The sequence below is a fragment of the Falco punctatus genome, assembly GCF_963210335.1.
Source record: "Falco punctatus genome assembly, chromosome: 12".
Classification (NCBI taxonomy): Eukaryota; Metazoa; Chordata; class Aves; order Falconiformes; family Falconidae; genus Falco; species Falco punctatus.
Genome location: NC_137592.1, coordinates 19,926,152 through 19,953,058, shown reverse-complemented (window position 1 = coordinate 19,953,058; position 26,907 = coordinate 19,926,152). Strand labels below are relative to the sequence as shown.

Sequence of the window (26,907 nt, the reverse complement as noted above, 5' to 3'; positions counted from 1 at the left end):
TAACTCTAAGCCAGCTATCCTGACAGCACCCATGCTCTCATGCTGTCCTTTTAAACTTGCTACCCCTGCATTAACTAGATTCACCCACACAATGGACAGAAAGATGGAATACATAGGTCACACATGCATTATAATACATACTCTGTAGCTATTACATCTATTCCACATATAACAGTCAACACTGATCTCACCACCATCTTAGCAGAAGACAACATCTAGATCTTAGAACAAGCCCTAGAGCAATTAGGACGTTACAGAAGAAAAGTGCAGAGTCAGGGTGCTGTCACACTGCTCAGCTTTGCTTCCTTTAACCTGGACCACAGCAGAGTATGCGTACTGGGTTCCAGCCCAGCAATGCCCAAATCTGCTTGCCTCAATTCAGCATATCAAAGATCAGACACTGAAACGATAAGGAGAGAACAAGAATTTTGATGGCATCCTTCTCTCTTTCATTTTTCTATGCTATGTTGACACACCACACAGACAACTGAGTTTTAGAAGATGCATGCTCTGCACTCCTTTCAAGGAGCCCTACTCTAAAATTTCTCTGGTTTGGACCCCTAAAAAATGGGGTTTTGAAATCATTTTGAAAATCTTGGCCTGTATCCCAGTAGGGAGTGAATCTAATCATGTACACAACAACCTTCAAACTACACAAAAATTAAGCATCAGAACAATAAAACCACAAGAGGCAATATGGAAAAAAAAAACCCTCAGTACGATGCAGCAGCTAAGATCATGTAGCTCGCAATTACTTATTTAAATCATAATTGATCACTACGTGGTTTTTTAGTCCCTGCCATGAACCAGAAGCCCATTGACCTTCCATTCCTTGAAAAGCAACTAAAACCACAGCTCCTATGACATCGAGTTTAACATACACGCAGTCAGAGCAACACTCTGTGTTGTTTTACCTGTGCTGCTTCCTCTTCCTTAGTGAATACCTGAAGTGACGAAATGCCAGATTCCTTTTCTTGACTGCTGGTGTTCCCGTCTTTTTTCAGTTGACTCCATCTTTCAAAGGAATTGTTACCTTTGCAGTTCTGGTATAATTTTTGGTTTAATGAGAATGTGAAGCTTTAAAAAAGGTGTGTATACTTGATTAGTATTCTTTTGTCTAAGCGTCTAAGCGTACTCTTTCACAAAATCAAAATGCATGGCCAGAAGTAACAGGAAGCATCAGTTCCTGAACAATAAAAGCACTGAAAGAAGAAGTTTTACAAGCCAACTCTGGTCCACAGACCATGTAAAAGCTGTTAGATTAAATTATTTTCATTGTCTAGGTTGGAAAAAGGAAGGAGAGAAAGAAAGAAAGAAAAAGAAAAAATCCTTGTACATCATTATCATAATTAGAGCTGAAAAAAAAGTTGGGAACGTAATCCTATAAAATACTTTGGTATTCATTATTTTTTTCCTAACCTGGTGTGAATAAGTGAATATTAATCGCTTTTCAATTAAAAAAAATATTTTCCAATAAGAAATAAAACTTTGGGGTTATTTTGGGTAGAAATTCAATTTTTTAGTATTCATGAACTGAAAACTTTTGTTTCAATTTGCTGGGCTTTTTTCCTATTGCATTTCTTATGAGAGCTACAGGAGTGATCATCTGCATCCCTTATCCTCTTCTAGGGGGTAATGACTGCCATAACGAAGGAAGCTGCTCAAACACAGCTAGGATTCTGCTGCTTAGTGGCAAATACCAGTTGGCAAGCAAGCTCAGACAAGTAAAGAAACTGGGAGCAGTAGGCATGCAAACTATAAATTGGCTAAAAAAATACACCACAAAAAGGAAATTCAGAATTTACTCAAAACTAAATAGTCTAAAAATGGAAGGGTACATTTTCTTTTCTAAAAGAAAAATAAAACAGCACAATGTTAAAAAAATTTAAAGATTTGTTTTTTCTTGTAACATGTTAATTTTTCAGAAGTTGCATTATAATGTCATCGTGATGACAGATTCCTGTCCTGTGCAGATCTATCCCTTTGAATCCCTGGTATTTCATATTCCCTAAAAGATAATTCTGTAATCAAAATCACCTTTGAATATGAGGCCAAAATCAGGTTAGGGCACAAGTGGTAGAGAAGCTATAGTAACATTTTCTTCAGGTCTATTCAAGAAACTCCATGTTAGGGGAACATACAAAGATTAGGCTTCTGAACATGTAGTTATCACGTGTTATTATAATACAGGGAACTGAGTCATTTTGCTAGTTAAAATATACAGAGCTGGCCAACACATCTCGTAACTTCTTTTCCAAGCTCTGCCGCTGACCTACGGTAGTCCTGCAGAAGTCATTTTGACTATATTTGAAAAGTCTAATAGGATACATATTTTCTTCCACAAGTTGCATAAGACATAACTCATGTCTACATAATACTGTAGAAATCCAGTCAGAAACAGACCAGGAAAATGGAAAGTGGAAACAAATATAACAACTGCATATTTGATGCTGTTCTCTAACCCTTTGATCAAGTAACATGCCCTTCCTCCTATAGCTGCATTGAGTGGTTCTTGCTGCACGCTGTAGGAGTCCTATCACATTGGAATTGCTTTTCTCCAGCATGAATTAATATTCTTTTATTTTTAAAGCGATTTTTTTCCAATAGAAATATAAAACTCATGAGAGAAACTTTCAAAATAAATATTCCTCTTGGGTTCTCTCAGGTATTTTCTTCATACAGACCAGATTGCTGCACTCCCCCACTTAACACAGAAACTGGAGAGAAGTACAAGAGAGGAGACGGCTTACGCTTGTGAAATGCCCACGGTTGTCTCAGACAGCCTGGAGGCCTGTCTAGGCTCAGGGCTGCCTTATTTTATACTCAGATGAATATGCTGCTTGAAGCTGGGCAGGAAACAAGCTTCACGAGCCCAAACTACAGATGGCATGCTTGCCTTCACCACACGATTCACCAGGGGTGGAAATCTGGGAGACACCATTTGGGAGAGCCCACAATGTCGCTTCTGAAGCACAAGCTGTGCTGTCCACGGGCAAAAGGCAGGCAGGGTCTCTGGGTGCCAGAGTAAAAAAGGAGCCTGTATGCATGAGAGCTCTTATCACTGGCAGAGCCTAGGATTTGCAAAGTCAGAGCAATGAAGCCCAAAATACATATATATGCAGAATAAGCCACAAACTTTCCACCCTGATGAAAGCACAATGAGGAAAATCTTTCCGACAGATTCACAGCTGGTTTCAATCTACAGCCTAAGCATATCTAATGGGCCGCCTTTATCAGAGAAGCTCTCATAGGGTGCTGGCTGCTACCGAGGGCAGTTTGCCACTGTGCAGACCCCTCAACAAAAGTCAGAGAAGACACTGTCTACTCCCTACATGAACTGAGGCATGGGGTAATAGAGACCATCTGCTACAAATTCTGGCCCTACTTGCACCTTTATTAATCCATTCCAGCTCCAATCTTACTGCGGTTAACGTAGCTGCCCTATTAAAGTATCAGAAAATATGCAAGACATACCTCTCGAGAAACTTACTCCTCTTTTATCACTCTCAGAGGTTAGTTAAAGGATTCTACTCGTGTGAACACAGAAAGGAACACCTGATCTCAAACACTCCTGGGTGAAACTCTGGCTTCTCTAGAGATGGGAGGTTTTTCTGTTAGGAGAGGTTAAGAGAAGCTACCACCGTCAGTAAAGGCAGGACTCTTGCCTCCTGTTACATCGCACACTACTTACTAGAAGAGAAAAAGTTCAAACCCCACATCCATTTATGAAAATTTGCACGCTAGGGACTTGTTGAGAAGTTATTGTGTGCATGTCATACAGTAAGTAAAAACCACTTCAAATATACGTTATTTTTCCCCCCAGTGGTTTACGGATTTGTCCTGGGACAATAGAAGCTTACAGGGAAGAGGGAGATGTCAGTGATTAAGGCGGCTTTCAGCTCTTCTTCCTACAGATACCCTGTGGATATTGCTGTATTCTCCAGAATCTAAGCTTCCACTTAAAAAACAATGAAGTTTCTAGCCCATCTGGGTTTGCGGAAGCAGAATGTAAACAGATGTACTGTTGTCTTATTTTAGAAGCTATAGCAAGCCAGACTGAAACAATAGCGCTAAGAAATGTCAACTACTCCCATTCATCTCAGTGGGGTGGGGTGTTAACTTTGAAGCCTAATTGTGACCACTTTAAAGCCAACCTTTTAACCATTTCGCTGCTATTGCCACACAAGAAACTCCAAAGTAATGAACTTACCCAGCCTCTGTATTTGTATGCATTACTCTGAGATCTTCCATTCACTTGAAAAGGACACTGCATTACAATCGAACTAGTTTAAATATTCTTTCACTTTAAAAGTTAGCTGGATTGTTTGCCACTGTCTTTCAAAATTAGGGTTAAAAGAAAGTCAAGGGTGAAAGGTTAGCTTCATTGTTGATGCTCTCAAAAGTGCAACACGTAGGATTTCATGCTTTTTGCTTTGATCAGGGTGCCCGGATGGCAGTTCATTTCAATAAACTGACAAAACAGCTACATACAGAACTGAAAATAATTACTATTCAAATACCACCACCATCAATTAGAAGTAAAAAAAGAAATCCTAATGACATGGTGACACATACTTGCAACAATAAAAAAGGGGAAAGAGAGGGGAAAGGATTCTTCATTTTCAAGAACTTAGGACAGTCACTTTCTTAAATCTAAGGTGTGTTGGGCCTGGTTCCGAGCATACAGAGCAGTTGTCCTTCTAAAGATGTTTTACATCCCATTTGCAACAAGTCGATGCATTCTTCATCAGCAGTCACTCTGAAGTCAGCATGTGAATTTTATGCTGGGACCAAGTTGAAGACTAGCAGCTCTACATACACGTTGCTGCAAATATGACTTCAGATGCTGTGGGAAGTCATGCTGAAAAGTGTTAGAGTGAGCTACTCTAGCTTATGTTTCTGAGCATCCGGAATCCTACTGGCATGCAGCTGGACTCTGGGTCCCAGAAGCCATGGTGCAGCAGGGCACAATGGAGATTCCTGGCCCCACTTCCACTGCGGTGTCTGCCATCATGTCTGCCACAGGTCATGGGTGGCACAGGGCTGCTGCAGAACAATATATGCACTGTGTTCATAACTCTTCCCAACTCCCATTTATACAGTTCCTTCTGCACTGGTGATTCAGCCACAAGCCTTTTTTACTTGCCATTTTCTTCATAAGATCACACACATTAGGCTGAGAAGTCAACACTAACATCACCACTGCACTGCTGTGGCCATCATTAGTACATCCATGTTAGGTACCTTAATTAGATGATGCTGACATGTCTCAAGATGCCCTCAATGGAAGTGAAACGGGAAGGGGAGTATCATCCAAGTCAGCTACATGGCAGTGCTAAGGGAATGGCATCACCCAGCACTGAATGAGCAGCTGGGAGAGAAGTAACCTCTCTAACTGATGGAGCAGGCAACTAGAAGAGAGCAAGGTGGAAGGATCTACATAACCTACACTATGTTTACTGCAAGATAACTTCTTGAGCACACATTCTCATTCCTGAATAAAACTGTCTTTACTTGGGAAGGTCTTGAACTGGTATAAGAGTGCCTACATGTGGTAAGGAATAGGGTTATTGCGGTAGAAGGGGGAAACTTTCCTGTCTACACAATGCCTAGGTGTTTGTGGAAAACAAAGCCCTAATTCATGCAGTTCAGGTTCTTTTCCCTGCAGCAACAGACAATACTCTGTCGTTGTTATTCACACATTATGAATGCACAATCCCTGCATGTGTAACTTCCACTGTTAGCTGGGCATTTGGAGTTTGCCCTGACAAAAAAACACCAGATCCAAATCCCTCTATTATCAAACATCAGTGTTTCCTAAATCTTGATCTTTAAACAACAGCAGATTTGTAAAATGCTCATGATAGAAAACTGGAAATAAACCTGTTTTCACTTAAAAGCCTGCGAGCACCGACTTCACACACAAAAGGCCTGGTACGGAAAGACAGACACCTTCATTTTCTATTTACTTCAATCAGCTGCAGCAAGGTGATCAGTTCTATGTTGAAGGTACTGAATGAGATCACATATAAGTTCACAGAAGCGTCTGAGTTGTGTTGAACATGTTTTCTGCAGATGCTTAGACATCCAGAACAAAGGCAGCTGAAAACAGACTTGGTAAGTTTACAGTTTTACTTTATCACTGTATTAAATTCCCATTCAACATCAATAAGGCACCACACACTTGTTATAGAAAGAATAAACAGCCTCATAAAAACTAGACTTGCCACTCTTTGCTTTGCCTCGCATCTCTCTTCTTTTCAACTGCTAACAAGTAAAACAACCCCCGACAGCTGGATGTGCGGAAGCCTGTGCCAGCGGTGTCCCGGTCCAGAGCAACGCTGCGGGCTGGAATGCTGACGCTGGCAGGGCTGCCACGGAGTTTACTTAACACTCATTTCTCTCAGTCTGCTTCAGACCAGAAATGCAGGCAATGAAAACCTAGTCAACCTCTGAGAATCTCTGCCGTAGCTGTTAGAAGAGCGGGGTCTTTGCAGGTACATGAAAGAGGCATTCAGAAGACGCTCCCATTCAAAGGAGGTAGAAAGAGAACCCCCAGCTGTCTCTGGTTACCTTTCATTGGCATGAAAAGGGGGAGGCAGGAGGGGCAAGGTTTCAGGACAAATGAAAAACAAGCTTTCTAAGATTTGCTGTTCAACCTCAAAACAAAAGCTCGGCAAATTTAAGCTAAAAGGAGCTTAGTTCCATTTCTTTCAGTTTAGTAATTTATTATAGTGAAGAGAATGGAAAAGCTGTTTTGAGTAGTGGATTAAACATTACCCTGAAACAAAAGTAGAGTGGAAAAAATATATATTATGAATTCAGCAAGTTTCTTGGTCATATAAATAGCGAATTAGCATACACATGAGACAGTGTACCATATCAGTAGGTATCCAAGGATCTTTGGGTGAAAACATTTACATCATGATGATAGCTGGACAAAACAGCTGTCACAGAAGCATTACTAAGTAAAGAGTATAATCTGTAACTCCTTGCCACCCAAATTAAACTGAGGTCTGTTGAGATGAAGGGGAAATGCCTCATTTCGGGAGGCAGGTGTCATGACTGCAGGCAGCTCGGCTCTGCCTTCCTGAGGAAGCCAGCCCAGGGCAAGGTCAGGGCCCCAGCACAGCACTGGCAAGAGTGTCACTCCCTGGAAAGCCACCAGCAGCTGGGAAGGAGGCATGCCAGCCAGCAGACACCCCTGCCCCTCTCAGCCGATGGGGGCAGGCAACCCGCAAAGCCCTGCACTGTCCCAGCCTTGCTGCAAGCCCAAACAAAACCCCATTTTGTACTCCTGGCATGACATGGCAGACTCTACCCCAGGCATGGTGGATGCCTGGATTAACTCTTGGTTCACTCCATGCAGTGCCTTAGGAGGGAAGATGGATGGACCAAAGCTTCCCCACAAGCATTAGAAAACCCAGTGACCCCCTATGTGACCACAGGCAGTTCCTCCACCACCCAGCCATTCTACATGGTGGGGCAGAGTGCAGAGACCTCAGGACGGCTCCAGGCAGCCATCCTGCCCCTCACGGTGCTGCACCAGGGTCAGCACGCACACTTGCTCATGTGGGGTGAAGAGTTAAGTCTCAGCACACCATCATCAGTCCTTCCCATTAAACAGGTATGGGGTTCCTGCTTCACAAGACCTTTTAAAGAAACGTGAGGTCCTCAGACAGTGTGGAAGAGGGGACACTACAAGTATAGATCAGAAATGCCTGCTGAATACTTTCAACAATTAATTTAACAATTTAACAGATGTCAGTTGAGAAAACATAATTAATAACCGTAATACCTAATATTTACATACTTCTCCATACAAACCTGTTATTTTTCTGTAGAGGTGTACAAATATTACCTAATCAGTCACCTGATAACACATAGACAAAGCCATGGCTCCTTGAAGAACTGCAGAAGTCTTTTAAATTGTGACCACATACTCCAAGGCTTATTGCACTGAATGTAGGCAACCCAAGTTTAGCTGCACTCATGTAAATACCTTGAGATAACTCAGAGCCCTTTATAAATTTAGGTGGTCTTCATGTTTGTGACTTTGTGACACCTGAAAAATTATACAGAATAAGTTTTTAGCAACTTTAATCATTTTTCAAAGACCAGTAATTTGCATCTAGATTATAAGTCTTTGCTACAGTTTTTATTTCATGCCAGCACAACTCAGAAGCAAGCTGGCCAGGGAGCAAATTATCTGGTTGAAGCAATGATCTGGATCGTGTCATGGTAGCAGCTATCACTTTGATACACAATGAGATATAGAAAAGCAAGAAGGATTTGTTTGGAATTCATTTGGCAGTACTGTGGGATTTGCTGCAAGGGAAAATATCCAGGAGTTTATGTAATTCTTTAAATCTTTGAAGAAGTGAAATGGATAATTTAGAAAAAAGTTCTTAGAAACACTTCAGAAGAAAAATATTTTACTCATTACAGTGACTTCTTTTTTTCTAGATCATTCTTTTAGTCTCTTAACATATCTTTAAGCAAACATGGTCTGCCAAATATTTTAATCAGACTACTTCTGATCTGTAATCTCTCTGATATGGATCATACCTTAATAAATCATTTCACAGTCTAGAAGAACCATCAGGAGCAAACTAGAGCACTTGCAGACAGGGTATGCAGTCACTTGACATTACTGTACGTGATATGAGAGGACAGAAACAATGGTCAAAATTCAGTGTTGGTACCTGAATATTTAAAAATTGGTGGATAAGGTCTTGATTCCTGTCATTTGTCAAGCAATGTTACTGAAGCTGACCTCAAAAGCTAACATTAAAAGTTATAAGAGAATATGACAAGGCACATTCTTAGAGAAACCTTACTCAAGGCATACTGACATGAACAGAATTTGGTCAAAACCTGGTGTTCAGTGGTGTAAAACGCACACTGAGGAGCGATAAAAGGTCAGAAGCAACAGCATTTTAATCTCTCAGGCTCAAGCAGTGCATTTATTCTTTTGTCTCAGATCTTGCAAGAGACCCAATACATTTTGGATGCTACATTAAAAAGAGATAAATAAATCGGTATTAGCCTTACTTTCCTCAAAAGAGCATTTACTGGCACCATCCTTTCACGTCTTCTCAGATTTTATGTTGGTGGCAAATCTTGCAGGTAGCAGAATAAATAGTCTGACATCTGCTAAACATAATGCAGTTGTATTCTCTTACTAAAACCGCACTTTTTCTTGTGGTTTTGGATGTATTCATTGTTCTATGTAACATTCCGCTTTACTGGTGTCCCAGTATAAATGTCCAGGTCAATAACCAGCTTGTTTTCATCCAGGTCATCCTTGCCCAACTGACTCCTCACTCTCACAGTCCTTCTAGCACTTATTTGGGCAAGCCGTGCTTCCCTTTCTATTTTAACTATTATGGGCAAATGTAGGCTAGCCCCTTGCAGAGAACAGACACTGCGCCTGCACCTGAGCTCTCACCCACGTAAACCACACTGGCAGAGTGTTTAGGAGAGTCTTCTAATTCAGATTTCTGTTACTGGGCCAAGTTCAGTTTTGTCATGTGCTGTTCCACTCCTGTTTTCTCCTTGATCCCATGCGCCCTTTCCTTCTCCTCACATCCACTCTGAGCAGAAAAAGGAGCTGGTCCCACTGGGGACAGCAAGAGCCTGTCCAGAGGATGCTGCGAATCTGGTCCCACATTACCACAATAGCCCTACCATAAACTTGGAAGTCCTGACCATTTCTGGGGCAAATCTACTGCTCACTTAACACTTTGGCTCTGCAGAGAAGTAGCAGTCTTTGAGGGTATTTAGCTTTATTCAAAATGAACCTTTTTTTGCCCATTAAACATGTGAACAGCTACACCCCTGTCTTAGCAGCCCTGCTAGCCAGGGCAGGAGAACAAACAGAAAGCCTTCCAGGAGTGGCCTTCAACAAAGAAAACAAAACTGACTTAAGAGGCTCAAAGCCACACAGAAAGACTTCCCATCCAAGAACTGGAATAATGAAAAGGAACAGTTCTTGTGGCAATATTATTTGCTAGTGAACAAACCCAAGCTCTCTGTGGCTCGTGACATGTAAATGCAAGAAATGACAGTGTCTTACTTGCAGGAAAAAAAACAACTGAAAAATTTAGTACTAGATATGATTAGAAAACACTAAAGAATTTGAAAGCTTTGCTTCAGATATCATCACCATTAATTACTGACTGCATAGAAAACACATTAGGAACTTGCTAGGAAGGTTTTAGAATCCGATTCCCAAGGAATTGCAAAAACTGAAGAAAAATGTTTGAGATAATGAAATAAAGCAAGTTATCATCAGTAACACTGCATATACATTGAGCAATAGTATTTATGCACCATGAGATGGTGGGTACTTAGGGGTGTTTTGGTAAACATTTTACTGACTCACTTCTCAAGGGCATTTCTTTTAGAAGGAACCCTTGAAAAGGAGACAGTAGACATGTTAGAAGATCATGCAAAGGTAGTTGCAACAGAGGCACAGAAACAGAGATTAATCAACAAAATTAATGAAACTTTAGATGCCATCAGTTGTTTATCTGAATGTCTGCAGTTTCCTTTGGTTTAGAAATTACAAGAACACGTAGTATCTCTCAAGCCAGACATAACCACCAAACTCTCTCACTGCATGTTGACTGCTCCTCCTCTTTTCCTGTATTTGAATGCTAAGCTGTTCATTAATAGAAAACGATTACTACGCTTTTACGAATCTTGGAGAAAAAAAGTGTCCCAGTTTGGGGAAATCCTTTTCTTATCTGGACATATTTATTCAGCATCACTAAAATCCAGTATGATCACACTTCTTACGCTTTATGCTGCTGCCGCTGTCTCACAGAACAGACTGAAACTAACTTTGCACACAACCTTAACCCCTATGAAGTACACATAGGTTACACAAAAATTCCCTCCCCACCACTGAGAGAGAATGCCTTATGTATTGCACCCTGCACAAAGCCAGAACAAAACACTTTGGAAGAGGAAGCAACAGTTGCAGATAACTATTTGATGCTGCAGGGGGAAGAAGGCATAACTTAACTTGTTCAAAGCACCTGGGTTGAACACCTTATTCTTATCACTTTTAGCATGGTTACATGACCTCAACCAACTGATCTTTATTTGGATAAGTAAATTTGATGACCTCCAGGTCTTTAAAGTGTTTCCCCCTTCTATCTATCATTATGAAGACTGAGGACTGCAAAATTTATGAAGTCCTTGGGAAGAAGTTTTCCTCACAAGTTTTAAAAACAGCCAAAGTATTTTGTTTTCAAAGAAAGTGCAGTGAACTTTCATGAAAGACTTTGTCTGCTTTCAAGTGTTGTGGCTTTTTTTCCTGCAAGGTGACATTAGCAGGATCAGTTCTGGAAAAACGCCTCAAAATGCTGTGAATATATAATATAAAGTAGATAAGATGGAGGAACTCAGGAGATTCAGCTGCACACAGGATTCTTCACCACTTTACAGACTTTGCTAGGTCACAACTAGCAACCAGAGATAGAGGTCTGCATGGTTGCTATTTATGGTTGTCTAAAACCACACTGGAAGATAAAAAGACACAGCTGTGAAGTACAGTGGGATGGGGTTTCAGAAAAATAACTCCTTTCATATCTCAGTTAAGTTATGCTCGCACAACAGGAATGAACAGTTTGTAATTGAATCAGCTGAACTGGACTTGTATAAACAAGACCTGCTGAAGTTTAAATTTTGCCCTACAGTTTCCAATATCCATCTGCAGCTTTTTCTAAGAATTTCTTACTCCTGGGAATTATGAATCTTTCATGAGTCTTCTGATGAACTGTGAACCCACAATGGGAGATTAGGTGATTGAAATTAATTCCTGTGTCCAGTTTGGCACTTAATTATCTTGGTTCCAAACATTGAATTGGCTATTAAATGTACTAAAGGTAAGCTACTCTAAACACTAATTAAACTATTTGTAAATTGTTCTAGGATGTTTTAAAGTGTTTATATGCCTTGTTCACAAATGTTTCTAGGATTTTAAGTAGTTTAATTTAATATCCCCAGTAAATACTAAAGTTAATACATATTGATGTCATCAAAGTCTCTCTTCCTGAATGAATACACAATTCAGTGCAATATAACTAACACAAGGAAATGAATTCTGTCAAGTGATATAGGCCAACAAATCACAAATCCAGAAGGCTTATAGACAGAAGACCCAGCCATTCCTCTCAATGTCATCCAACACTTCTGACTAGAATTTCCAAAATTAAAAAACAAAAAAAAAAAACAAAAAAACCCTCAATCTTCTTTTTTTTAAAAAAAAATGAGTCAAAAATCATTATAAGAGTGACAGGAATGCAGTTGTCCATCTATCGTTAACACCTACCAGACTGTCTAGCAGAATCTCACTTCATATGAAGTCTTTCCTTTTTGCTTGTCCAGAGTAGCATTATTAATGTATTATGAATTGATTTTCTAGGAGGAAAAAAACCCACAAGGCAGAAAGTAAATATCAAAGAAAAGTATTTCAATATTTAAAATAAGAGTCTTGTTACCTATATTAATAAAATCTAGGCTATAATCTCTCATGTTTCCCTAGAAAAAATACGCATATTTAAAATTCTGGGGCAAGGAAGGGGTGAGGGGTAGACAACTGTTGGAAACAGAAACACTTGACCTAAAGGTAAGAAGAGGAAGAATGAGGATGTATCCCAGAAGCTCTTCCATTTTCTGTTACCGCTATAGGAAAGAATAAGAATTGAGGATGTTCCTGGCTGCTGCTGGCTTACTTTGTATATTCACTGGTGTTTTCCTGCTTCAGTCTTGGGCTTAGCGAGTTTTCTCACCCAGGTGTCTGTATCAGTTATTACCAGTAAGACCACTGGTAAATCAGCAGCAGCAAGGACACTTCTTTCAGCAGTACAGGAGAGAAGCTGTGGAACAGAATGAGGTGCCAAAAAACATTTCAAGCCACCTGCCCATCCACAGTGACAAAAATCTGTTTGAGAGGCAAGTGGGCATTGTTTCCCTTAACAGAATAAGCAGGATATTTTCTAAACAGAAACATTTCTGACAGTTTCATAGTTGATATTTTTGCATTGAAAGAATAAGACCATGAAATCTGCCTGTGGCCATTTCTGAGAGCTGTCCTGCAAACAGCCCACACCCATGTTAGCAACCTCTCTCAGCCCGCAGAATGGGTGGCTGTGTGCTACCTGCCTATTGGGATGGTCTCCAAGATGCCCTGTCTCCAGGGTCATGGGCAGAGATGGCCATGCTCCACATGGGAACATTCCTAGGCACAGCTTAACTAATTACTGGTACTTACCACAACACTAATGTCTTTCTAAACTACCATACAATACCTTCGTCCTGCATGAGGCAGTCACAAGTGACCAGTAATCCTCTATTACTAATAAGTGGTGTTTGCAACGAAAATGATAAGCGATATCGTTTGATAGGCGTCCTCTCTGTTGCAGTTTTTTGGGGAGTACTTGAGAAGCAGGTACACCTCCACATCGTCAAAACAGGCAGACACCCTAGAATAGACTCTCTCTATAGTGTCTTATAATTTTGTGCTATAGGGCTTTGAGGTAATAATCTTTAAAAATTTTCAAGATCTAGCACAGGCACGTGCATTACAAACAGTCTCCCAGCAGCTAGATTTGCATTCATTGTTATTCCTTAACCTGAAACCTCAGGTTTAAGTAACTGCCAGCTGTTATTATCAATGTTTGGTTTATGAGTCATTCAGCCAGCAAGATGGGCCATGGAAGAAAACAGCACCTTTACAAACATGTCCTAATTTTTCTGCTGCCAAGGGAAGCTGGAGAAGCAGGGAGAGGGCACAACAAGGATTTGCAGCCTGAACGAAAATATGCATCCCAAGCCAGAGTTATACACGTTAGGCGCATGCAAATTCATAAATATGGTCATGAAGAGAACAGCAGGAAAACAGCTCTGGGACATTAGACCTAACGTTTCAGTATAGTTTCAAGTTTCAGCAAGAAACTTTCTGTTAACTTGCTTCCTACCTAAATTTGCTCTTTCACATAAACCCCAGATTTCTTTAGGTATTTACTTTTTCCTCAGTGAGGCTCCATAAATCTGAAAAGAGACAAGGGAGAGAGAAATCACTGCTCTGGATTTGGCTTTAGACAATGTAAATTCATTTAAAGAGGACTGTCTGCCTTTCCACACACACATGCTAAAGACGGTTTTGCTAAAACCAGCAGCATAACCCACCGATGGAAAAGCACAGAGTGGTTCTCATGAGTCTTTTTCTTCTCAGCAGAATTCTGCACCATCCCGGAGCCCAGTGGGCTCAGCCTTGCTGGGTACTGAGCACCTCGTCTGGCCACTGGCTCCAACAAAAGAAGCAGAGACCAAGACACAGTTGCCAGCCCCACTCAGATTGCACAGATATGCAGTATGCCCAGACCGGAATCATATGGGATGCATTAGGCTGGGAAATCTCTCATCTCTGGTAGCATACCTGCTTTTTATTCAGGGCGAGTGTCGTTGCAAAAAGTCATATGTTAGAGTGCACTGATAAAACTGTCATAATCTGGGTTGGTCACTCTTATCTCAACACTAAAATTAAGTATTTCTATGAAAGTTAGCTTTGACTTTTGTTGCACAAGGTAAATAAAAACCCATTTGTTTTGTTTAAACTGGTGGATTGCAGATATTAGAATAGAACACAAGGAGAGGAGGGGAAAATTTTGCATTATGGCACTAGGTGATTTATCTGTGCTGAAAAATAATTTTCAAGGATAAAATATTCTCTGTAAATTATTATAGTTTCTAAACCTGATCACAACTTCAACAGTAATAGATCAAAACCAGCATGCGAATACTGATTTCGTGTCTTGTGTTAAGACCCTGCTAGCAATTGTTCAAGCCCAAGCAAATTTAAATTATGACTGTTTTTATCTGTATCCTTTATTCAGAGTTGTGGACTCTTATACTTTTGTGATGCCTGGTTAATGCTCAGGGCTTCAGCCTGAGAACAGCAAGGTAACAACTTCTTTCATGTATTGTCCAGTACTTCTGTGCTTCAGCCAAATCAAAAACATAGGCAGCACTGCACTACTCCAACTTTTGCCATGGACAAAAAAACAGCCCCAGAAATTTGCCTGGCCTCCCTGTGTGGTTAACTAGAGCAGGCAGGCCATTCCCAGGGGCGCTTATTTCCACAACCCCCACTTCCACAAATTAACTAACACAAATAGGATGAATTGTCCTCTGGATATGCTTATTTAGCCTCATGGACTATAAACAGGGCTTAGGCGACTACATGCATTGCTCAAGACAAGCAAGATAAATCTGTTACTGGAACCTAAGCCTCAGGAAAAGAAAAAAAAAAAAAATCACCTTCAGTAAGAATATAGGTGCCTTTTCCTTTAAAACCAGTAGCTCTACCCTATGGATCCTGCAGAATCACGTGGCCATTGGGAACTCCGCAACTGCCCTGGCTTCCAGCTATTTCTGGTGCAGGTCTTGGCAGTGATTTTTGACCTTTTGGAGACTTCTTTGTGTAAGGTAACACTGCTCACTCACTCTCCCCAAAATGCGCAGGAGTGACTAAAGCAGGAAAGTGAAAGCAATAGCAGCATTCCATCAGGCAGGGGAAGAGTTAATGATACGAGGGTCAGGAAAGCTGACATTCTTTAGGATCTCCTACAGTTTCAGTCACTTATTAAAAAAGGATTTATACTTCTGAATTAAGGATCTGTACTTCCTCCCTCTTCTGAAGCTATACATTTCTCTGCCAGACTGTGATGAAAAGGACCCTCCCTTGCCCTTCGCAAGCCAGCGCTGAAGTCATCCTGTTATTCTTTTTCACCTTGCACACATGTTGAGGCTTCTCTGTGGAAGTCTTGCTGAGGCAAACATCTCGTCGTCTCTTGTTCCTCTTTGCTCATGAGGCCTTTTTTTAATCCCAGATTTCTTTTTCACACAGCTCAAGCAGGAATGTTTCTGGGATTTCAATGAAGCAGAAGCCATACATGTAAACAATGCCAGTTTTTAACTGCGTGGGATCATGTTAAAACAGAAGTCCCCTCTATGAAAAGGATATTGTAAAGAGCTCTAACTAGAAGGTTTAACTCACCTCTTGTTTGAAAGCTCACCTCCTATGCCTAACTACAACTGACCAAAGCAGTAAGGTCGGGAAGATGGGCCCCTTTTGCACCACAGCAGGGTTTGGTAGGTTGTGGTTTTTGGAAGGTGGATGTGGAAGTCGCCGCAAGTGACCCCTCTCCTGCCTTCATTGACAGAGAAATGCTGCAAAGGCTCAGCATCACTCACAGTACTTCTCCCTGTTGGAAGTAAGAGAAGCAGAAGCTGCCTCTGCTCTCTCTTTCAGGTAATGTTCCTCCTCGAGGCTGAGCTTAAGGACTTAGGGATTGCCTAGACAGTTTATTTGCTGGTATGCATTCAGGGCTGATCCGTGCACCTCAAAGCGCTGAAAGGCGTATGTGGCTGCAAAGGGACTAGAGCTGCCACCTCCCCTTGCCTGACCAGGTCACTGCTGTGTGTCCAGTCTGTCCACCCAGTAAAGAAAAGGTCTTTCACAAATGGGCATCGCCATCCTTTGTCAGAGGAGGCAGAACTCAGAGGCAACCTGAACTCTCACAGCAGAGACATAATGAGCGCTGCAGGCTTCAGACCACTCCCAAGATCAGTTCAGATATGATGCAGGTGTAGCCACAGGCTGCCCTTGTGGGAAGGATAGAAAACTGGATAGCTGTATGCTATGTATCTTTGGGGCTGTTAGAATGACGAGAATAAAGTGAAGCAAGATTAAGAGGCATATTAGGCAGTCTCTGATGGATTTTTCCCATTTGTCAGGAAGAGTTTCCCACCGTGTTCCTGGGAGGTGCTGAGCCCCTGAGGACTCCATGCAGAGGCTGGAATTCGCAGCCACAAATGGCACTGTTTTTCTGTGCAAGGCTGAGCTATCAGGGAAGGTATCAGTGCAGCCTGTTGCGACTGATACTGGAAGTAGAAGACAGAAACAGTGGATCTTCTGTTTATCAGTCCTCTACAGTGTACAGCCCCTTTGTGAATAATAAGCCACCTTTCTGCAGCTCTTGTACAGTGCAATGCAACATTTTCAGGTCAGCCCAGCTAAACTGAATCTGCAATCACCTGATATCACTGAGTTAAAATAGCACCAATAAGAAAAACATCAGCACAAGAAAATTCTGAGGAGCGCGGTGCAAGAATAAGTTAAACCAGACAGGACGTGTTGTTTTTCTAATACATGCAAGTTACTTTTGGCTGGTCTTTGCATCTCAGATTTGCTACTCCTACAACATTGCATTGCCTCATCACAGGACTCGTGTGAAGCTGTGCTTACTCATGCTTGCAAAGCACTTCAAGATCAGAGAGAGCAGGGTCTGTAAAACCGTAAAGGATACTTCATTACCATTATTATTTGACCACAGCAATGGGGAAATATGCTTTTAAAATGTTTCAGTTCGTTAGGTCATAACTATCTTTTAGTAGCTCTAAGTTTAGCCGAGAAACTAAAAGTAAAAACCAGCAAGCTGCAAGGTAGCAGGTTCAGGCTTCATACACATCACTACAGGCCCATTTTTTTTACCTCTCTGTAGCTGGTACTTACTTTTAATACTAATACTGTCTTTAATCCAAAGGTAACAAGTAGACATAGAGGTAAAGTAAATGCAAATGCATCTGGGACTCACCCTAAAACATCTGTCTCCCAAAATGTTACCCTCTGGCCACATCCCAAGTTGCTATCGTTCTCTCTGCATAAGCTTTTGGGGTCTCATTAGTGCACCAGGCAAGTCTACACAGCAAAAGGTGGTTAGAGATCCTGAGGTAGCTTTGGGGAAACTGGCTTGTCTACACGGTACATTGCAATGCCATGCACAGATGCTAGCTTAGATCCCAGAGGCAATATAGCAGTGTCTGTATAGCAAAGCACCCACGCTAATTAGCCCTGCCCCTGAGGATGCTGCAGGAATGGAGCTACTTATGTATGCTGAGAGGCTCCCCTCTTAATTAGCCAAGGGAGAACTCAACTGCCACTAGCAGAGCTTCCGATGATGGCATTAGCTCAGGGATCGCCATAGTGTACTTGGCTGTGTAGCATAGCTGAGCCCACAGGCTGTTTTAGCATCATCCTAGGAGCTAAATATCTTCTTTCAGTCCAGTCTCACCATCTGACCCTGCTTTTGCAAGTATTCATAGGCGGGGATTTTTTTCTTGATGGTAGGAAAATTAAGTAAATAAATAGATTCAAAAGAATGAAGAAAAAAGCCAGTATAAACCACACTACAATAATGTAGTATTATTAAATTCAGCTACAGGTAGCAACATGCCTGTAGGGAAGCAGTGGATATTCCTAACCCATCTTGATAAAAGGCATGCTTTGGCTAGTGGTGCATGTTTTGCAAGCAGTGATCTCTAAAGGTACTGTTAAGTGAAGCCAACTCAGCCATAAATACAGACTATGGTATATTAAGCTGTAATCACACAAGATTTTCCATTACAAGTTCAGGGCTGAATGAAATACTTGAGGCACAGGCCCACACCTAGGAAAGATGGAGCTCTCAAGAGAGCAATTTTGTCCCCTTTCTTCTCCCCTGGTTGCACCACACAGGAGAACGGGGCTGTCCTGGCCGGTCCTTCTGCTTCCTCTCTCCATCAGACCCCGGCTTCACCAAGCATCCATGGCCATGGCTTGGCACAGCATACGTAAGACTCTGCCCAGCGCTGCCGCTATCTGGCCTGGCTGCCAGTGCTAAGCCAGGTGCGCTGTATGCGTCCAGCTTCCCCCGGCTGCTATACAACGACGCAGGGGTAAATAACTGTCTCCGCTACAGCCAGCACAGATACGAGGGTGGCGATGTGAACATTGTTAAGGAGCGCTTCCAAATGCCATTCCAACAACATAGGTATGCATAAAAATGCTAAGCTAATGCCTTTCAATGAGAAAATGTGCATGCTTCGTGTCATTCCAGGAAGGAGTTTTTTTATGGTTCTTACTTTTGAAAAACAAAGCACAGTGATTTCCAATTATCTTCTGGGCGTGTGTATAAGAGCACCCTGTTCTTTCCTGTATGTTTGAGAAAAATGTTTTTGCACATGGGTAGTGTCTGAATAGGACATAAGCCCTTAAGTCCTGGCTTGAGTTCTTATCACACTGCAAAAATGCATAATGAAATTTTAAATCAGCCTCAAGAGCTTATAATGCGGAGCTGATGGAATGTTTGAGACAACCAAAAGTTTTAAGAAAATGAATATTACGAAATGATAAATACCAGAGAAGACAGAGGTTTCTTCTGGAATTAATGTGTTTTCAGTAGACAAGATACTTAGTTTTCTGCTAAAGATGGCTATATTTTAGGTGTATAAAAGCCAAAAATCTCAGGCTTTTATGTTCCAAGAATTTACTATTTAGGATATGGAGGCTGGGTGTATGTGTGTGTAGCATATCTGAAAATCAAGTTCATTATTTAATCTGTACTTCATATCCTTAAAAAAAAAATCTTTAAAAGTATGGTTTCTGTTTATGTAGTTTTATGATACTTGTCAAAATAATATAATGTGCTATAGCATTTACTAATGCAAACTGGGACATCTCATGCAACCTTGACTTTACAACAGGGGTTCTGGATGTATACCAGACACACAAAATGCTCATTAACTTGATATGATATGAGAAAGGTGTTGAAGTGAATAACTTATATAGTAGTAATAGTGGTTCTGTCTATGGACACTTTATCTTGCTCTTGAATGGCAAAAAAAAACCCCACTTTAACATGCCTTGTCTCTAGGCAACTTTAGAGTGACCTAGAGACTTTTCAGTTTCAGAGTTCAAAACGTGCCACTCCATTTATACTTGGCCAGTGCTCAGACCAAAGCCGTGATACATCACATGGTCTCAGAGAGACCTAAAAAATAGGAGAGACTGAAATTCTAGGCAGGAGTACCTCCTGACTCTATAAAAGTCAATACTGAGTGCTGAAATATGAAAATACCCCAACTCTGTTTCCAACTGTACAAATATCTCAGATTTTCAGCTTTGCTGCCAGAGCTTGGCTAATACCCTTCAGTTTAACTGTCCAGTTTTACATCTACCAATAACTATTGTGTCCTCTTCTGTCTATTCAAAACAAAACCTGAAGCACAAAGGTTATCAGCTTCTAAACCCTCCTGTGCATAGACAGACCCATAAGGTCTCTGTCAATGAACAACAGCTCATCATTCATTCTCATTATACTGGCACATAAATCTCCGGAGTGACCAGAGAAACGGGAAGCTTGCTACCCTCATAACATTCCTCGCATGCCTGCTGAAGGCGTTGTGTCTATACATTGCCTGCAATTCCCAGAAACACAGTTAAGAATAATTCAGCATACGTAACAAGGAATAGGAAGGAAAGATGACCTGCATGTAAACTTTGTCAAAAAGTCCTTCAAAACTAATTGCTTGAGGTGTTAGGAAAATAAGAAAACTGTGATGCTTATCAGTCTTCGTTTCTCAAAGGCTGACTGGCCTTAGTACAGTTTTGCATTCCATCTGAAAAAAAACCCAAAGACAACAAACAAACAGACAAGCAAAAAACCCCAACCTGTGGTTAAAACTAGAGCTCACAGGTTTATTCCATTTGGAAGCCCTTAAAAATCTTCTAATGCAGGTGCTACGTAGCCAACAGCTTCACATTTCTTGAGTTACCCTGCACTGACCTCTCCCAACTGTCCACATAAACTCACGGCCCAGCAGACAACGAGCTGACTGCTATGGAGCTACAAAATCATCTTTGAGACAGAAAGGCTAATCGAGTGAGTAGCAGTGTGTCTGGGGTGCAAACATGGCATTTTCCGAAAACAGGGTGCTCCAAATCTGCCTGGCGTCTCCATACAGACATAGCCAATTTCTTTTGTACAAAGGAAGAGCTGCCATTTCATATTAAAAAAAATAAACATCTGTCTGCCCTCCAAACTCCTAAAATTATAAATAGTTTGAGTGACAAATACTTCTGTCACAGTGCTGAGGATACCTTCAAAAGATATCCCTAGCACTGTATGTGATTAACCACAGCCTGGCAGAGTTCATCCTTATAAATATATTCTGGATAAGCTTGTTGGTTTGAAAAAGAATTTGTGTGTGTCTAAAGGAAGAAGAGAAGCAGCAGGAAGGTAGGTTGTGTCAGTCACTCATACACTTTTCAAGCTGACTGATATAGCTTGATATCTGTGCTTTGACAGTAATAGGAGCATTAAATTCCTAAATGTTGTGTAATATGTTGCTCAACAGGCTTTATCACAGAAAAACTGAGTAGTCTTGATGAACGAAGTTTCATATAGGATAATGTTTTTTTAAAAAATTAGGCATTATTTGCATAGATTGCATTAAGTTGCTTGATTCCCACCCCTCCCAAGCATCTCAGTATGTTAGAAATCAATTGTACTCAGTGATATTAAAATAATTTTAAAAAAAATCCAAACAAAAAAACACACACCAAAAACCTGAAGTCAATCTCAAACCACAAGACAAAGCAAACAGTACTGTAGTCTATTTTCAGACCTCCTCAAAGCTATTAATATTCTAGTTGTCAAACAACCATGCACCTCCCACCCATTTTTTTTCCTGAAATTCTGCTATGGTGTCTTCCACAGACACACTAAATTATTTCCTCCTCAATACGGTAAGGAAAAAAACCCCACCACCAAACAACAAAAAAAACCAAGCCACCCTAAAGTCATGTGTCTTTCTCTTTAAGAAAAAGGGTCTCCTCAGTTCAACTTCATAAGAAGCATAGCCCTCCACTAATGAAGTCATGCTGCAATTTCAAAAGCACCTAGATTAGGAAAGCAGTAGTATTTGTAGCAATGTCATTGTCACACAAGGTAGAAATATTCCTTCTAACCCTTTTTTTAATTCCAGTCTTCCTTGGCCAGCACTGCAACCTGTATAAAGCAGATTCTTTGCTAAATTTGTAACTATGTTGAAAAATAAGTCACTTCAGAGAAGTACAAGGAAAGCTGTGTGAAATACTAAGCTTTAAATGCTCTTTCAAAAATACTTGTGTTTCTAACCCAACTGGAAGAAAAAGAGAGATGAAAGGTTTGCAATAGCAGCTTGCCTCAGTTGGTAGAGCCCGAGTATGGGATTTTGCCTGGTTTATTTTAAGTCTGAGTAGCTAGCAGCTGGAGTATGTCCCACATGCTAACACTTGGAATTCCCCAGGGAGAAGGTTTGTTTCAAACCTAACATCAGCCCTCCAAAGCTGGTTGTCTTTCTGCTTTATTAAGTTTATGTATTCCATCATTGCCTCAAGTCTCGATGCTAATGCACCAGTTGTGAGCGATTGAACCTCCTCATCAACTTCATATGAACAGGTTTTGATTTAAATGCAATCTATTAACAAAATCTACTTGCACACACATGCACACCCTGGCCAGATACTGAACAGATGCAGTCTTGCAGACTTATACAGCAGCTGTGACAACAACTGATGTCACCTCCTTTGCAGAAATTTCCACAAGTGTCTTCCAAAGGCCAAGTTAAACGAGATAGAGCTTATCAGTTTCTTTAAAGTGCTCTGGATGAGACCAGTCCATGTGACCCCCTTCCCGGCCGTGGGGGTGTGGTATGTCACAGCTCCCCTATCAGCTGGCACATGGCAGTGGGAGATATGAGACAGCAGAAAAGTAGTAGTAACAACATCACCCAGAGTGCCGAAGACAGAATGAATACGCTGAGTAACTTCAGTGTATGCACACTTACTTTCTGAAAACAGGTGGAGGGTTTTCAGCCCTGACTTCTGCTCACACATCCTACTCAGCGCAGACAGGGGGGTAATGTTGCCAACTACGCACTGGAAAGGCTATGGTTCATTAGCGTTGTATTAACACCTTTAGCAGTGAGTGGCAATACTATTTTTTTTTCTTCCCAAAGTTTTACCCTCTTTCCACGAACAATAAAGAAATTACTACCAAAAGACACATTTCTAAAAGCAATTTCATACATTCCCTGCCTCTGTTCTTGCATCAGAAATATTTGAGAGTTTCAGAAGATACCCTCCTCAGTTTTACTGCTGAAACTTTTTATTGTGATTAAATGATCAGTTGCAAAGAGTTAATTTTTAAAGCTTTCACAACGATTATTTTTATTCAAAATATTAGCTAGCTAACAACATATTAATAAAAGCATCTATTTAAACATTTGCAAAACATCTCATTTAATGCTTCATCCTTGCTAGGACAAAAAGGCACCTTACTTGCAGTAATTTAAAAACATAGCCATAGCATTGAGTTCAGACAGCTTCACTTTTCACCCCAGGGCTCTCCCAGTTTTTCTATATGAGCCTGTTAGCACAGAGGACAGCCTTCAGGTCTTACCTCCAGCTAGTTATCATATTTTATCATATTTTAGTTAACAAATGTTGGTAATGCACCTCGTTTTCCTTTGAACATGATCTTTCAATTTCTGATTTTATGTGCACTTACCCCCTCCTTACCATTCTGCTGGGCCTCATTAATGGCTTCCCCACAGTAAACATTTCTGATTTTAAAAATAGGGAAAGAAAAAAATCCACTGAGCAAAGACAGATACCTTTCAGACTTTTCTTTTTTTTTACATTTCAGAAGTTGGAGGGTTGCCTTCCTATCTGCAGCACAGTACCACTGGATAGACTGCATCAGTATAGTCTCCTTTACTCTTTTCTCCCTTTCAGGTTGTCAGGCCAATCTGCTTCTACAGATTCATACTAAGGATTAGCCTTACATCGGGACCTCCTGCACCAGCACTGTTACAGCTCTAGATCATCTGGGCACATCCCTTATAAAATGTGCTATTGACGCATGATTAAGAGTTTCTGTCATGCAGCAGCACAATGTATAAATTCTGGATCAAGCACAGCAGTGAAATATAGACATATAGTGTATATAAGCGCACAAGAATTTGTGGCAAAGGTAGTAAGAGAAGCTGAAATTCAGTCTTACCCTTCATTCCTGAGGTCCTCCCTCCTAGCCCTGCTACTGAGTGTGGACTGACAGAACTTTTTTTTTTTTTTTTTCCCTTTTCTTAATAAGCTTTTCTGCAGTTCTGCCAGATTTCTCCAAACCTGCTGCAGTCTCACACCTGTTAAGAATCTCACTGACTGGTCTGGCCAGCTCACATTGGATGAAAGAAGTTAGATCGCCTTTACCCATTTCCTCTCTCAAAGTTAAGGGTCTGCAGATAGAAAATAAGCTTTCTAAGGCACAGACAGCTTCTCATATTTCAACTGTAGTGTGCCCAGCACAAAACTGTGGCTGGAATCTAGATGTTAATGCCATCTTAAAGAATAATATTTTTTCAGGTGCTGGCCAGAGTTTTAAGAGATAGTTCCAGCAACGAGCATATTGGAGTAGCCAAGACACAGCTGCTCAAAACAGCAACATGCAGCAGTTATATATACAATGAAAAAAGTCCTCCTTCAAGAAAGCTATTGAGAACAGCTGCAGATCAGTCCTCCTCAAGGTTCATTAGCTTTTTTCTTCTTCTGTAAGCCAACCCTGGCTATGACTTTAGAAGATGGTTAAACCGAAGATTTGTGTGTCATTACACCCTCTCCAACTCCAGCTGCAACTTCTTATCCATGAAAGCCCCAGGTTTCATGATCCAAGATAGAAGCCTTCCTACCTCTGATATTTCCTTGGCGTGCTTGTTAGAATCACTTCTCCTACCATCACCTATTTCTGAACTGTCTTTAATTAAAGATCCTTAATCCTTGCTGGAACTGTATAAACAGAAGCATGGATCGCCAGCCACCTAAAATCACTTGCGAGCCCTGGGCTACGGCAGACAAAAGGCCTTTCAGTATTCTCCCAAGCAAGTCTTCCGCTGAGATATTATTACTTTTGTGCCCAAGTTCACTTCGCTGTTATGCTTTAGGGATGCTCTAAATGGTCCTGTTATGTACAGGACATATATATTTATATGTAATTCTCCCCATACACATGGTGAGATGCCAGCTATTAATCAACAGAATTTATAAAGCTCTGCCAAAGGTACTCATAGCTGTGAGCTGCACACATGGGTGCTTTAAGCACTAAAAAAGGCCCTGCTTTCTTCACACCTGAAATATGGGCCCATAGCCCCTACACCTACAGAATTCACAAGCTAGCGCATGATAGCCCATGCACAGTGCATTTTAAATGCAGACACATGACCTCAGCTTCCACTCATAAAGGGCGATCTGTCCTGCAATGTTTGAGACTTACAAGTGCAAACATAGCAGAGGTACTACAAGGCTTATGTGAAAAAATAATTATTCCATGTAGAAAGGAAGCTGGCTTGCTTTGAGCAGAGGTGTTAATAGACTAACCTTTTTCCCCAGCACCAGACTGCTTACCTGGAAATATGAAAACATCTACTGATGCAGTATTGTATTTATTTGAGGTGGGTATCATATCCCACACATGCTAAATGTCTCACTGCGTTTCAGACTAAGATGGTAGTTAATCTGAATGCCAGTTATGAGAGTCATTTACTGAAAAATAAGCCTTGGACAACTGTGCTGCAGTTTTAGTAATTTGGGGGCAGAGAGGCATGCAGATCACAGTATACAAATACGGCTGAATTTAAAAGAGTAGCTTCAGAATAGATACCTTCCCCCCTTCCACTAGGTTCAGGACAGTTAATAAAAGCTGGATCTTGAATGACAGTAACAAAACAGGGACCTGGCACAGAGAAGACTTGCTTCATCACAGAGATCCACCAAAGCGAAGGTAAAACCAGCAGCATCTGGAACAGAGGAAAAGGTGGAAGTGTTACAAAGATCTATGGTAGAAGAGGTATTTGTGTCCCTCTGAAAAGCAGCATAACTTTGTTTCCTAAACAAGGTTTCTTCTCCTCCCCCTGTCTCCAATATGTTTCAATTACAACCAGTGATAATTCCCTAGCAGTGGCAAAAGTGAGAACACTTGGGCAGACGTGGCATTAGCAAATTAAGCACAGGGCCATCAGCTGCTCTGGCTGCACCTGAGTAACATCCTCCAGCCTTTTGCCCTCTTTCATTAGCAGAAAATTAGTCTCCTCTGCCAGCATAAATATGCATGTATTAGATTCCTAACCCTACCAAAACAAGTTGTGCCTGAAAATGGGGAAGACAAAAACCTACAGAAAGTGTTTAAACTAAGTCAGACCCTACTAAGGCAACTAAGTATTTTTGCAGCTATACTTGCAGTCTGAGTGTATACCAGTGGCGCTGAAGGTGTAGGACAACCTCCTCACCTGCTTTCCTTCTAGCTGGAACAGAAATAGGTGGGAGCCAGAAAGCATCTCACCGGCAGAATACAAATGTGTGTAGGAGCGAAGCTCTGTTGATGCAAAGCAGGCAGCAGTGACCAAGGGCACTTGTTCTCCAAGCAAATCCCTTGTACCTCAGAGGACACAGGACAAGCATTAGGGGCAAGACCTAAAAGTCTGCATCTTCTTCCTTGCACTTTAAGTATGTAGCTGCTCCTTCTTGGTTCTGAAGTTCTTTTTGATGAACTTTATGTAAGGATAGGAGAGCTTAAACTTTGTTGTCTCTGGTTGGATGCATCTTTCCTTAACGTTTTTTTCCAGCCTAAAGGGGTTTAGAACAGGGGCAGTGTCTAAGGTCATACGTTTGTCTCCTGAAGTTAGAAAGTAGACATAAAGCTGCTAGGACACTCAGTGGAAGATGCTGCTGGTCAGCTGCTAATCAGTGAAGCAGGGACTCCCTGGATGTCCACAGCTCAATGGAAGTCCTCCCTTAACTGCTTCCCTCAGGACTCTATTGTGCCTTGTGTTAACAACTCTGCAATAACTCAGTGACACAAGATCTAAAAAGAGAAAAAAAAAAATGAGGCCTATATCATGTACCCCTATGCAACTCTTACATCTGCTTCTATGAATTGATCCATTTACTTTGCTCCTCCTAGAAATGAAACTGTCTGC

General features: G+C 41.1%; 1 long non-coding RNA gene across 1 annotated transcript in view; it reads right to left on the bottom strand.

Moving 5' to 3' along the window:
* The window catches only part of LOC308072137, a 138,839-nt gene that overhangs the window by 25,509 nt on the left and 86,423 nt on the right, over nt 1–26,907 (bottom strand). Inside the window, exon 4 of the long non-coding RNA XR_013931509.1 lies at nt 1–26,907. This exon is cut by the window's left edge and continues 18,022 nt beyond it; it is cut by the window's right edge and continues 17,916 nt beyond it. This is a non-coding gene — a long non-coding RNA (uncharacterized lncRNA).